At 37.9% G+C, this 14,608-nt stretch overlaps 1 protein-coding gene across 19 annotated transcripts in view; it reads left to right on the forward strand.

The window, feature by feature from the left end:
* The first annotated feature begins 333 nt into the window (after positions 1-333).
* HNRNPC (heterogeneous nuclear ribonucleoprotein C) overlaps positions 334-14,608 on the forward strand; it is a 49,110-nt gene continuing 34,835 nt past the window's right edge. For 12 of the 19 annotated variants that reach the window (XM_079768625.1, XM_079768643.1, XM_079768626.1 and 9 more), the window contains exons 1-2: positions 334-471; positions 5,895-5,920. The gene's annotated coding sequence lies outside the window, so the exon portion shown is untranslated. Of the gene's footprint in view, positions 472-1,094; positions 1,143-5,401; positions 5,567-5,894; positions 5,921-6,443; positions 6,616-14,608 lie in introns of all 19 variants that reach the window. The other 7 variants (XM_079768637.1, XM_079768638.1, XM_079768640.1 and 4 more) reach the window with 7 other exon arrangements.

A 14,608-nucleotide genomic window follows, 5' to 3' on the forward strand; every position in this document is an offset into this window, starting at 1 on the left:
GGGCGGCCGCCAATCAGACCTCCCGGATACCCGGATGTGAAGCAGTACGCGATACAAAGGCAAGTTTCCACCCAGCTCTTCCTCAGGTACAGTGGCCAATAAGCATGTCTCAGGAGATGAATGACAGGAAAAATAACCAGTTACAAACTGGTTCCTCTCACGCATGTGGAAATTCTTTTGCTTAGTCTAACCCACTGCTTATTGTGATTGGACAGAATTGTGAAGAGCGGTAGAATTGTCTAATTAGAAGCGGGAGCGAGAAAACTCGCAGCCAATAGGAAGATTCTCAGTAGTGGGGCGGGGGCTAGGCCTTCGCCTCGGCGGCAGAGGAGACTCGGGGGCCATTTTGTGAAGAGACGAAGGCTGAGCGGTTGCAGCCGCGTTGCTGACCTCGAGCAGTACTCGGCTTCTCCACGTAGAACCCGGGAGTAGGAGATTCAGAATCGAATCTCTTCTCCCTTTTCCCTCCAGGTAAGTAGAGGAGATAGAAGCAGGGGGAGGCGCTGGGTTCCTCGATGAGCGCGAGGGGATGTGGGAGAGATGACGAGGGAACCCTTTTCTCGATAACTAGGCCCCCATTTATTCTCTTCAGCAGTAGGGGGTTAGGTCCTGTGCGGGAGAGAGTTTTGTAGGCCTCAGCCCTTGTGTAGATTTAACCCAGTGTCCTCTAGGCCACGATCAGCAGGGGAAGTGTCCTTTTTTCGTTCTCTTTCCGTGTTAACGGCTGCTTTCCTTTCATTTTTTACGACCATGAGGTCTCCAGGAGGGATCATGAAAGGGAAGATCGAGATGCTCGTTAATAGAGTTGAAGTTAGTATAGTGCTGGTGCCTCTTGTTAAATTTAAAAATAGGGCGGGGTTGGGGGGGAAGGATTACCAAGTAGACATTTTACCGCGTGTCTCTCAATTCCGGAGCGTGCCGCAGGGCGTAAGAATAATAAATATTATAACAATAGATTTAGTATTTTATAGATTACCTTTATTTTACTCCTCTGAGGAAATGATGGACCGCAAAGTATTTATTTTCACTTATTTTTTTTTTAAAGATTGTAATCATATATTAACTACTAATTAAAGCTGACTTTTTATCTGCAGGTTATAAATCACTTGAAATATATATAAGTTAGTGGAATTTTCCTTGAGGTAGGTATTACTATCTTTCTTGGACAGAAATAGAGGCATAAGAATGTTGGTTGCCAGGGTTAAATGGAATCAGGAGCGGAACTAGTAAGGAATTTAACCACTAGGTTAGTCAAGCGATTGTATCTAGCTATAGGACTAACAGGCACTCTGAATTTGAATCTTTACAAGAACCTAATTACAGCAACCACTAGCAGTAACTGGAACTTCCCAAACTGCACTTGGGAGAAATATTTAGGAGGGTTGCATTTGTTACTAATACAATGTTCCAAGATGATAAAGTCTAATTTTCAGGATATTCTGGCATTAGTTTTCGAGACCATCTAAACTAGCAAGATTCATAACTACTTACTTTTAAAGCAAGTATCAATGTGCCTACTATTTTGCCAGGTCCTGAACTTTATTAAAAATTTCTTCTAAGTGTATAAAAAAGAGGTTTCTATGTAGTATCACATTGCCTTATCCAAGAAATTGCTATTTAGGGGATGAGGCGGGCTAGAAGGGGTCATTCAGGGGAAAAGGAACATCTGGAATACTTTCAACACTAAAGATTTAAAAAAACCAAGTTGCTATTTGTTGTGTAAGATTTAGTTGATTTTAATTTTCATAATGTGTTAATCGCGTAAACCAGTACTGCAAGGTAAATTTATTCCTTAAGAAACCTACTTGATAGGGAAGTGAAAGTACTCTTATTCTAGATACCCATGCATTTGTTGATTCCTCACCATTGTAGATAATGTAATAGGAATCAAAAGCATTCCTTTTTTTTTTAAGCCTAATTATTTAATACATGGGCTTAAAACTAAAGTATATTACTGCAGAATTGTTAGAAATGAGTTAAGGGCAGTAATTGCTTAAATTAGGAAATCATTTACCTAATAAAATATTGTTGGCAAATAAATGTCAGGAATTAATATTTAAGAACAGTTATTTATGAATTGAAATTAATTGAAGGGCACTAGATGTGTTAGATCAAAATGTACCAAGGTAACGATTCTTTAATATCTGAACGATTCTAGATATGTTTTCAAATACCTAGGTATTAGAACATTTATATATTGGCTAGAGAGGAAGGGTTTAAGAAGGGTGACTAAATTGCAGATCTGACCTTTTTGTTTCCTATGCTGATGACACAGGAATGCTTGGTGGTTGCTATTCCTTTGGTAGAGACTTTAAACAGTGCTTATATTTGTAATTAGGTCTCTAGAGAGTTTCACATAGCAGGCGACCAACCTTGTTTTGGATGGAGTTCCTGTTAGAAACAAGCAAGGAATAAGCTCCAAAATAGCTAGTTATTCAGATCTTAAAGATTATTTTAACTGATGAAATTGTGAGATATTAACTGGAGAGTGTAAAACAGTTGAAGAAATCTTAGCCTAGGAGTTATGAGAACTGGATTTTACACCCCCACACCCCAAAGCTATTATTATCTGTGTCAGGCAAATGAGTTAAACGATTTAGATATTAGTTAAATATGTAATAAATGAGTTACAGAAATAAAATTGAAATCTAATCATTTGTTTCTAGAAGTTTTGAAAAGATACAGAAATAGTTTTACGATTAGAAGCAGTTTTTGTATATCATTAATGTTAACTGCCTTTAATGAAAGTATTTCATTCTTCTAAGTTTTTATTGATTTCATAGAGGAAGGGGGAGGGATAGAAACATCAATGATGAGAGAGAATCATTGATTGGCTGCCTCCTGCATGCCCCATACTGGGGATGGAGCCCACGACCTCCTGGTTTATAGGTCAGTGCTCAACCACTGAGCCATGCCTGCCAGGCAAGTAATTTTTTTAGTTGTCGTCTTTTGGGACAATTTTGTATTTGCTCATACTTAATATGTATACTCATTCATTCTCATTGGGATCAGGGAAGATTATGGTTTTGTACCTAATTAGATTTACTAGAGCAGTGGTCGGCAAACTGCGGCTCACGAGCCACATACGGCTCTTTGTCCCCTTGAGTGTGGCTCTTCCACAAAATACCACGTGTGGGCACGCATGTACAGTGCGATTGAAACTTCGTGGCCCAGGTGCAAAAGTTGGTTTTCGGCTCTTAAAAGAAATGAAATTTCAATCGTTGTACTGTTGATATTTGGCTCTGTTGACTAATGAGTTTGCCGACCACTGTACTAGAGAATTGACTGGTGAGAACCAGAAAGACTAGATGTAGCATAACTCCTTGTGTTATCTAAGATACTGGAAATGTGGACGCTATAAAGGGAATAAGGATTACTATTGGGCTGTTTTTTAAATACTTTGGTGTATTTACTATGATAAGTTATAATTTTCTTGGATATGTTTTATATAATATCAGGAACACATTCAAAGCCTTGCTGCTTAAACCTGTTGTCAGTACACTGGAAGGATGAGGCACTTTGGTTATAAAGAATTTATCTTAACTAGGGGAATATAGGTTCCTCAATGAACTCTTCACAGTCCCTAAACTTGAGCTGACATCAGAATCAGCAAGAGGGCTGGTTAAAACATTGCTAGGCTCTCTAGCCCCAGGGTTTATAATTAAGTCAGTCTGGAGTGGGCCCCATCATTTGCATTCCTAATAAGTGCCACGTGATACTAGTTGTCAGACCTCCGAGAATTACCCTTTTAGAAGGGATCCAAACCACTCAGGATTGTCAAAGTACAGTATAATTTAGCTATACTATTAATTACAAAGTGTTGGAATTAGGAACTAAAATACTGTTTTTGTGTTTTTTTATGAGTGATAGCTACTCAATTTATAACACCTTGGAAGACATCTTTGAAAGATGTCTTATATTAATAGCTTCTTTTTAAGTTTTTGTCTTTTAAAAATATTTTTATTGATTTCAGAGTAAGGGAGATGGGGAGAGAGAAAAGAAATATCAGTGAATGATCAGCTGCCTTCTGCAGGACCCCCAACTGGGGATTGAGTCTGCAATCCAGGCATGTACCCCAACCTGGAATTGAACAGTGACCTGGTTCATAGGTCAATACTTAACCATTGAGCCACACTGGCTGGTCAAGGTTATGTCTTTTGACACATGTGCAAAGGATTTGTTTATAGATGAGCCACAAAGTTATTTACATATCCTGAAAATTTTAAGTACCAGATTCAGGCTGACTCCAAGAAAAAAAAATTGACTATACTTTCCAAACACTGAATCCAAGGAGATAACATTTAAAAGGATGTACATTTTTCTACAGCTTTTTCTGTAGTTTGTGCGTTTGTACAAGTTAACACATCAAAACAAGTATATCAGTAACTTACATGTCATGCCTAAACTGGTCTGCTTTAAAAAAATTTAGTTTAAATTTTAGATTTACAGTACTTGTCCTGTTGCTGTAGTCATTCATATATAGTTGACTTATGGAACACTTTCAAAGTCAGTTTGATGAGAATAAAACCTCCTGGCTGAGTATTGAAATGTGAATGCAACTAGTCCATTCTTATTTACTCAAAGACCTAGTCTAATTGCAGATTTTGTTTTTGCTGTCATGTTATTTTTTTTTATTATATTACATATAAGATTCTTTGAATTAGCTATGTATACTTGCTTATAAATTAGTGACCACTAATTATATATAGACCACTGAAACAAACTTAAGGACCATAATTTTTCACCTGTTTTTATGACATTAAAGATTCAGTAGCCATAATCTTTTCCTTCATCTTTGGTTTTTCATTCTGTCAGTGAATAAATAATGTGTTCCTTGTTTAAAGCATCTTTTCTTACTGTAGAACTTACCAGGTCTTGTGATTTGTTCACTTAATTGGTTTTGAGAATCGATGTTCCTCTCATGTATCTTCATGGTAGACCATTCTCCTTCAGTCTATATTACAGAAAAAACTACATGGACTTAAAATTTAAAAACCCATGAATTTGCTTACCTTCATTAATCTTCCTTCATCCTTGAGATTTGCTCACTTCTTTACCTCTGTTGGCTTGATATATATATATATATATATATATATATATATATATATATATTCCTTGCCCAAACTGGTTATCAAGATGAAAGTTTGAACTTAAACCTTTTTTGAGACCCTTAAGGGAATACATGCGCTTATTTTGATAATTCTAGTTATCTACTAATGTTGAAGAATTGTGAAGAGAATCACTGGTAGAAGTGATTCTATAGAGGCTCTCCCCATCCCAGTGGAATGTTATGCTTTACCAAAATGTGTTCGAAGCAATGGACAGATGTTTCTGTCTTGGGGGTTTAGGGCACAAGATTTCTGAGGAACTCTGACTCAATCTGTCCCTTCTCCTTTCACAGGGCAGCAAGGCGAACCCCATCCCTACTCACTGGAGCTCAGCTTTGATTTTTAACCTCCCTTCCCCACCCTTCCAGAACACACACATTCCCATTCCAAAACTGATTTTATAAAGAGCATTTTAAAAATAATGATGCAACTTGGTGTGCACTACAGCAAATTTACAGGTGTTTTTTTTTTAATTGTTTCCAAAAACGGGACTTGGATTTAAGATGTAATTTTTAAAATTTCTATTTCTATTTTTTCTGCAGCAGTTGGGTTAGAGGAGGAGGAGCCTTTTAGCCTCTCATAAACTGACCTCTCTATTTCCTCGTGTATTTTTAAGATTGATTGATGATGTGGAAAGGGCTTTGCTTGTCTGCTACTGAGAACTTTACCCTTGCGGTTTTTGTGGAAACTGCTTTTGGAAAGAAAAGAAATGAACTTTACTGACTTGACATTTTTGCACCTCCCGTTTTTCTAATCTGGGCTATTTTTATTTTTGTTTTTTTACAGTGAGATTTTTTTGATCTTCAGCTACAGTAAGTTATTCCATTTTTTTTTACATTTTTCCTGACTTTCCGCTGATTTCCTTTTTATTGTTGTTACTAGTTACTATTATTTATTATTATTATACTTAATGATGGTGATGATAATGATGATAATGACTGATGATTTTTAAACGGATTAAAATGGAGTTTTTCTGAATGTTCATAAGATTTCTCCTGCCTCCTAATTGACTTTGGAGTTTTCCATCTTGGGAGAGAAAGCGAAGGCATTAGCATTTTTAAGTGGATTGATCACATAAACCTTTTCTCTCCCAACCCCACCCTTGCCCTCATCCCTTCCCCCATGCTCGAAAGAACTGGCTGTTAAGTCTGTGACTTTATTTTTCCTGATCTTTAACTTAACTGTTTTAGAGCATCTCTGGACGTCTGTATTTTTAATTTTTTTATTTTTATTTTTTTTATTTTTAATCTTTCATTTGTTAAATTTTTAAACTGTGCTGCAATAAAATGTGTGTGGTACTATTTAACACCTATGATGGTGATGGCATTTTCCCAGAAAGCCATCTTCCTCCTGTTCCCCTTGAAATCCCATCCTGCTTTTCCTGTACACTACCCCTCACAAACCACAAGCTGCAGCAACATGGATGCCCAGCCTGGAGCAACGGCAGCCAGGATGACCTGGAGCCAGGGGGGCCTTCGGAACAGATGCACACCCTTCCTGGGTGATGGTAAGAGGTGTAAGGTCCACTGGTTTCATTGTGAAGACTAGGAAATACACCAGTCTAAGTTTATAGTTGATGGAGGTATAGGTGATAGCTTCTGGAAATGTTAGGCTAATCCTTTTGTTTGTTTCAAGAGATGTTTCCAAGGGAGGCTACTTAAATTTTTTGTAAACTAATGGAATTAGAAGTATCTAGTTAACTTAGGCTTACTGGGAATTTTTGATAAATGAAAAAAGCAGCTGAAGTTTAAATATACTTTAGAATGAAATGGCTTTTTAAAAAATATATTTTTAATTGGTTTTAGAGAGGAAGGGAGAAGGAGAGAGAAATAGAAACATCGATGAGAGAGAATCATTGATTGGCTGCCTCCTGCATGTCCCTTGCCTGGGGATTGAGCCTGCATCCCGGGCATGTGCCCTTGACCAGAATTGAACTCTAGGCATCCTTCAGTCCACAGGCCAACTCTTTATCCACTGAGCCAAACTAGCTAGGACGGCTTTTTTTATTAAACATTTTTTTATTTTTAGGAGAGAGAAATATCACTGATGTATTTGTTGTTCCATTTATTTATGCATTCATTGGTTGCTTATATGTGCCCTGACTGGGGATGGAAGCTCCCATATCCTTGGCAGATTGGGCGATGCTCCAACCAACTGAACTACCCAGCCAAGGCTAAAATGGCTTGTTTTAATGATTAGCAACAAAGCAGTTAGTTTTCTTATTGCAAATTCGTGAAAATTTTCTGTCATTTGGAGTAGTCTTCCTTGGGTTTGTGACAGCAATTTTGTGTTGTATTCTATTGACTTTTTATTAAAATTTAACATGAATCAAACCACAAGCTTGCTGTAATATTAAAATGCTATCTCCCTGGAAGATTTTTTAAAAACAAAGGGATAGGAAGGCATTTAACCTTTAAACAGGGAAATAAATCTGTTTAATCTTTGTATCCAAATTAGAGAAAATCTAGGGTTGACCTCTTTTTCAATGATGACTTGTGGCCCAGTTAGATGTTGGGAAATAAAGTGTATTCCCAAGGGTGATAAGGAATGAATCTGCTCTATTCACAGGAATAATGCAGAGATTAATAAGGATATAAATAGCCAAAGAATTTAAAAATTTTTGCAACCTGTAATATTTTACCGACAGTGCAATATTTTGATAGCTAATTTTAATAGTTTTGAGCTGGGGCAAAAAGGATGCTTTTTAAAGGCATATTCATTGCCGTGTTACTAGAATAAATCACATGCTAGACCCCTCCCCTTACTTGTACTGAAATGGTAAAATGTAGTTAAAGTAAACACTGAAGGTAGCCTTAAAGGAAAACAGAATGGAAAAAAGTTAAATAATGTCATAAGGTTATCTGGAAAAGGAATGGAAGATTTTCTTCCTCTAAGATCAAGTTTTATTAATGCTCTCTCTTCTATGAAATCTATTTCTACTATGGTGTTCTCTATCATTGCCATTGTATGGCTGCTGTTCACTATAGGTTCAGTTAAATGTATTCCTTACTAATTTTACAAATCCATTATTTTATGGATCATGTTCTGGTTTTGAGGAAACAAGGTATACTTCAGGGACTCAGCCTAGGGAGGGAGACAGATGAATGAGAATGTCATGTGATTAGAGGTAATTACAGAACCTAAAGAAGCATGCAAAAAGAGTACCTAATTAAGTGGTCAGGAAATGCTTCTAAGAGAAAGGGAGTTGAAATGAATTTTAGAGGAGGCCAGATGATAAACATTTTAATGCTGTGCCAAGGAGTTTGTATTTTATCCAGAAACTAGTGGTGAGCTACTGAAATATTCTAAACTGGGCAGTGACATTAGATTTACCATAGAAATGTCATTCTGATAGTGTGGAAATGGCTTAGAGGATAAGGAAGATATTAAACTACAAGGAATAAGAATGGCCTGACCTGGTCAAAAGCAATGGTATTGGGATTAGAGAGGAGAGGTAAATTTAGGAGCATCTAGTGGTAGTTGTGATATGAAGAGTGAGGGATTTGGGGTGACCCCTAGGATTCTAGCTTCTGGGATGAGGATAGTTAAACATTAAACAAAAGGATTAGGGGTTGAGAGTAGGAGAGAGTCATTTAAACATTGATCTTTGAGATGCTGTGGAACATTCAAGTGGGGATTTTATTCATTAAACATTTGAGTGATTATTCTGAAAATCACCCTTAGGCATATAGAGATGAACAAAACATAACTGTTTGGGATATTATAGACTACTGGAGACCCGATGCGGACCTCAGGTCTAATTAGCATATTACACTTTATTACTATATAGCATATTACCCTTTTATTACTATAGATTGAGAGAAATAAAGTGAACATATAGCAATTTTGCAATCTAGATCCATGAAATGAAAAAACAGGGTGAGATAGTAAGGGGACCAAATTTACAATGTGGAAGTATAAGCCTGATGCTAGTGAAATTGAGATCTGTCCATGGATTATCATATCTGAAAGAAGATAATTGGGAGTGATTGGAAACTAGGCTTTAAAGCAAGAAGTACTACTGGAGAATAGTCACTAAGAATGCATAGGATAAGCCTTAGCTGGTTTGACTCAGTGGATAGAGTCTCGGCCTACGGACTGAAAGGCCAGGGTTCCATTCTGGTCAAGGGCACGTGCCCGGGTTGTGGGCTCGATCCCCAGTAGAGGGCATGCAGGAGGCAGCCGATCAATGATTCTCTCATCATTGTTTCTATCTCCCTCTCCCTTCCTCTCTGGAATCAATAAAAATACATTACAAAGAAAGAATGCAAAGGGTAGTTGAAATTTGGAAAGTAGACAAGTACTAACCATAGTATACAGGTCCTTTTTGGGTCATGTTTAAGATCTAGATTGTCTGTTGAAATTCTAAAGAGAATAGATCTGATTCTATTCTCTTGAATTTCTTTCTGGCTGTTTTGTGGGGAATGTTAGTAATGGGGACTAAGTGCAAGTTAGAAGACCTATAGTTAATCTCTTGAAGAAAGTAGTGATCCTGTGTCTGAGGCTCCTTGCCCTGGTTTTTCAAATGAGTTTTCTTTGTGTATATTAATGAGCAAATATACTTAGTTTGAAGAGAATGGGTTAGGCAGTCTGAAAGATGTCACTGGTTATTTCTCTAACAACCCTTGTTGGGACATAATTGGTTTCCTATTTGAAAGGAAAAATGAAGTAGAACCTGAATTCCTTTCTTTTGGATGTGATAATCTGGACATTTTACCATGTGTTCACCACTGTTAACTTTCTTATGTTATTTACTCTTCATCATAACCTTATGTAAATATTTATATTTTATTTTTTAAATATATTTTTATTGATTTCAGAGAGGAAAAGAGAGGGGCAGAGAGATAGAAACATCAATGATGAGAGAGAATCATTGATTGGCTGCCTCCTGCACACTCCCTACTGGGGATCGAGCCTGCAACCTGGGCATGTGTCCTTGGCCAGAATTGAACCTGGGACCCTTCAGTCCACATACTGACGCTCTATCCACTGAGCCAAACCGGCTAGGGCACAATATTCATATTTTAGAGATGTGAATATTGAAGCACATAATTTAAATAATTGCCTAATAAATAGAGAAGTATGGATTCAACCCAGGCAGTTAACCCTGCAGATTTCTATTTTTTTAAATTATGTGTGTGTGTATTTGATTTTAGAGAGGGGAACGAAGGAAGAGGGAGAGAGAACCCGAAGCCTGGGTATTTGCCCTGATGGAACCAAACCCACCACCTTCTGTGTAGGAGAGGATGCTCCAACCAACTGAGCCACACTGTCCAGGGCAATTTCAACTCTTAATCGTACTAGACTGACTACTTAATATGTGAAGTATACAGTAAAAAAAAAAAAAAAAACTGCTTTGGACTTAAAAATATATATATATATTTAAAATATATTTTATTGATTTTTTACAGAGAGGAAGAGAGAGGGATAGAGAGTCAGAAACATCGATGAGAGAGAAACATCGATCAGCTGCCTCCTGCACACCCCCTACTGGGGATGTGCCCGCAACCAAGGTACATGCCCTTGACCGGAATCGAACCCGGGACCCTTGAGTCCGCAGGCCGACGCTCTATCCACTGAGCCAAACCGGTTTCGGCTGGACTTAAAAATAATTTTAAAGGGATTTAAAATATTTTTGTATATTTTCATTCATAACATTTTAAATGGCATGAAGAAATGATAAGGGTTATTTAGGTAGATGAGGCTTTTTTTTTTTTTTCATGGTAAAGACTGCTTTATTGGTGGCAGTTAGTACAAGTCGATAAATATTAATCCCAAAGAACTCAGTTACTGTCAGCTTACTGGTCCATAGAGCGCTGAATGAAATTGAACCAGCTGATTGCTGGGAGGATAACTGACGTCAACCCTGCTTCTTGGGAAATGAAGCCATAGCCAGCTGATATATGGCATAAATTGTTCCACCAACTTTAAGAATCATGGTAGCGCCGAAACCGGTTTGGCTCAGTGGATAGAGCGTCGGCCTGCGGACTGAAGGGTCCCGGGTTCGATTCCGGTCAAGGGTATGTACCTTGGTTGAGGGCACATCCCCAGTGGGGGGTGTGCAGGAGGCAGCTGATCGATGTTTCTCTCTCATCGATGTTTCTAACTCTCTATCCCTCTCTCTTCCTCTCTGTGAAAAATCAATAAAATATATAAAAAAAAAAAAAGAAAAAAAAAGAATCATGGTAGCGCTATACAGGAGGGCATCAGCTACCTCACCTTTTAGATGCACTGGAATTCCATTGTCCTCCTGAAATAGCTTTTGTTTCTCTCGAACTTTATTTTCAAACTGCCTGCGTGAAGCAGTACTAATGGTCCTCTGGGAAATCTGACGAAGAGCCAGCAGATTCCACAGCATGTTGGCTCAGTTCGGTAGATGAGGCTTTGTAGTATAACTATAGAATCTTTAGATGTGACAGCATTCTTTTAGAGACATAAACACATTTTAAACGTTTTTTTCAGTTAAAAATAAACTTATTTATGGATCTTAGAAGCAACCCCAGAGGGATGTTGCTAAATCAGCGGTCATCTTTTTTGTGCAAAGGGAGAGTGATAGGAGGCACCTAGTGAATCTCTGAGGGGTTCAGATTGTACCCCCATAACAGGGTAGGATTCAGTAAGATGATGGCTTAACCTCTAGAGAATGACCCCAGGAAGACTCCATGGAGGCAACTATGTATTTATGGGGTGGTTAAGTTTTTTTTTTAGAAGTGTTAACTGAAGACAATTGATTTTGACTCCTAGATTTGTATGAATAAAATTAATTGATTTTGACTCCTAGATTTGTATGAATAAAATTGGTAAAAGTCAACTTCCCAAACCCTGGGAGAATTGCAGAGTTGAAAAGGTTTGGACTTTGGAATGAGAGCTGGATTCACATCTGTATTCTAGCACTAGCATTGTGACCTTTATTAAGTTACCAAACCACTCTGATCATGAACAGTCCTCATCTGCAGTTTTAACCATATTTGCACACTTCTGATACACTGTTATTCAATGGCATGACAGTGAGTGTGGTTGCCTGTCCAGGAAAGGTCTGGTGAGGGAGGCACTTGGGAAGTAGTTCCTTGATTCTGGGTATGCTGCTCAAGGAAGCATATATCCTGGCCCTGAGGCTGTAAACTTTGAAATGGGAAGGGAGGTGCTCAATCTGGGGGTCCTCTTGGTGATTGGGTTCCTCTTCTAGATCACTATGGTGGGGAAGCTGAAGCATGGATGCACAATGCATTTCCTGGCCTGCATACTCACCCAGTAACATGTCAGCCTATATTGCGTAGTGCATTTCAGCTTGTGCGTGCCACCTGATGTGTGGGTCATTGTGGCCTCCCACTCCAACTGAGTTCTATTTGACTAGGGCTGGACTTTTCTTTTGAATGACACACCCATCTATATAGTTACTTATCCAGTTAAACTCTGCAATGTTAAGTATATTAATTTAAAAGTCCAAAACTGGGACTCGTGCTATTCTTCCTTCAGACCAATTTCTTCTGCAATGTTTTTCTTAAACTAAATTCCAGTTTTCATGTCATTTAGGCCAGACTTGGTTAACCTTGACTTTTCTCTGATGCCTCACCTTTGGCCCTGTGGAAAATCTTGTCAGCTTTTCCTTTAAAATAAAACAAGAATTCACCATCCAGAACTGCCATCGCTTGTTCCAGTTTCAAGCCACCATGGTCTCCTGTGCATTTCTCAATAGATTTGTTTATCTCCTCCCCATCAGTGTGTGGTAGATTAATCCTGTCAAAATGTAATGCTTGAAGTTATGTAGATAACCACTGTGCTGTACAACTGAAACTAATAATATTGAATGCCAACTGTACTTGAAAAAGTAGAAAAAATGTAATACTTGAAAAATGTATTGCTTAAACCCTATTTCGGCCTTAAAGCCAAATTTTCCATTGTGATTTACAAGACACCTCCTCCTTTACTGTTAAAAGTATATTCTGCTCCAACCACACTGGCCTCTTTACTGTGTCTTGAACACATTAGATGTTCTTACCTCAAAGCCTTTTTTGGGGATTTCCTTCCCCCAGACAGTCATAAGGTTAGGTTCTCCAATTTAGGTTCTTACTCAAAAGCTGCCACTCAGTGATATTTTCTCTAATAGCCCTTAAAGCCTCCCACCCCCACTGCCAATACTCCAGCTCTTTCAATAGCTCACCTATTAAAGAACTTTATTTTCTACTATGTAAAGGCATAGAGAAATATCTGGAAAGATACATATAAGACAACATTGATTACCTTTACACAAGGGAGAGGGACTTAGGAAGGTGGAAGGAAACTTTTGCTTTATGTGCTTAAAGACTGATTATTATAATGAGCAATACATTTTGCTTCTAATTAAAAAACTAACTGTAGATGTATTTCAACTCTTCTAGTACTGCGTCTGGGTATAAATAGTTTAACTACAGCCTGTGTCATACGGGTTTAGCACTAGTTTTGGTAGTTAAACAACAACCTTAAAATAGGTTTGGCTGTGATTAAATGAGTCAGGTTAACATTTGAGGGCAGAGGCTCTATGTTTCCTGTGATGGGGCTGTAATAAAAATTTGAAAGAACTTACCCAGCCTGTATGGCTCAGTGGATAGGGCGTGGGCCTGTGAAATGAAGGGTCCCAGGTTGTGGGCTTGGTTCCCAGTAGGGGTAGGAGGTGTGCAGGAGGCAGCTGATCGATGTTTCATGAGTGTTTTAATCTCCTCCCTTCTAAAAACCTATAAAAACATTTAAAAATTATATTCTCTAGTGAGAACCGTATAGCTATTTTTTTTAAGAGTTAGTCATAACAGGTTAGAAGGACATCTGACTTTTTTTTTCCTAATACACTTTCCTATTTCACCACTCTGAAATATTTATCCTGTTTCCCATGTAAATTAACTTGTGACTTGAGTTGATTTTAGAACTGATGTAACTGTGAGTTAATTGAACTAGTCTTATGCTTTTCTGGCTAGTCCAGAATAACGGATAGTTTCGTAGAGTGCAGAATTTTCTGTATTCTGCAAATGACTTAACCATTCACCATTCATAGTGCATTATCATTCCTTGTACTAATCCTTTAAATATAGTCATCACCTATTTTTTATTTTGGTGTTAACTTTAAAGTTATGGTTTTATTGAAATTAAAAAGAAGGATTAATCAAATGACTTAAGATTGATGTAGGTTTTTAAGAGACGTTACCCCATCTTTATTTTACCTTTAATCCAAATTTAGTAACCATGCATGCTCATACAATATTTAGAAAATGCAAACCATCCCTGGCTGGTGTGGCTTGGTTGGGTGTCACCCCATGTAACTGAAAGAGTGCCTGTTCTATTTCTGGTCAGTTTCTGGGTTGATCCCTGGTAGGGGGTGTGTAAGGGCTGCTGATAGATGTTTCACTCTCAGATCAATGTTTCTCTTCCTCTCTAATAATAATAAAAATATATTGGGGAAAAAAAATCCAAACCAGCCACACACAAAAGGGACATACTTAAACCACCCAGAAAGAAAAGTTTGCATTTTT

This window comes from Cnephaeus nilssonii (genome assembly GCF_951640355.1).
Source record: "Cnephaeus nilssonii genome assembly, chromosome: 4".
NCBI lineage: Eukaryota > Metazoa > Chordata > Mammalia > Chiroptera > Vespertilionidae > Cnephaeus > Cnephaeus nilssonii.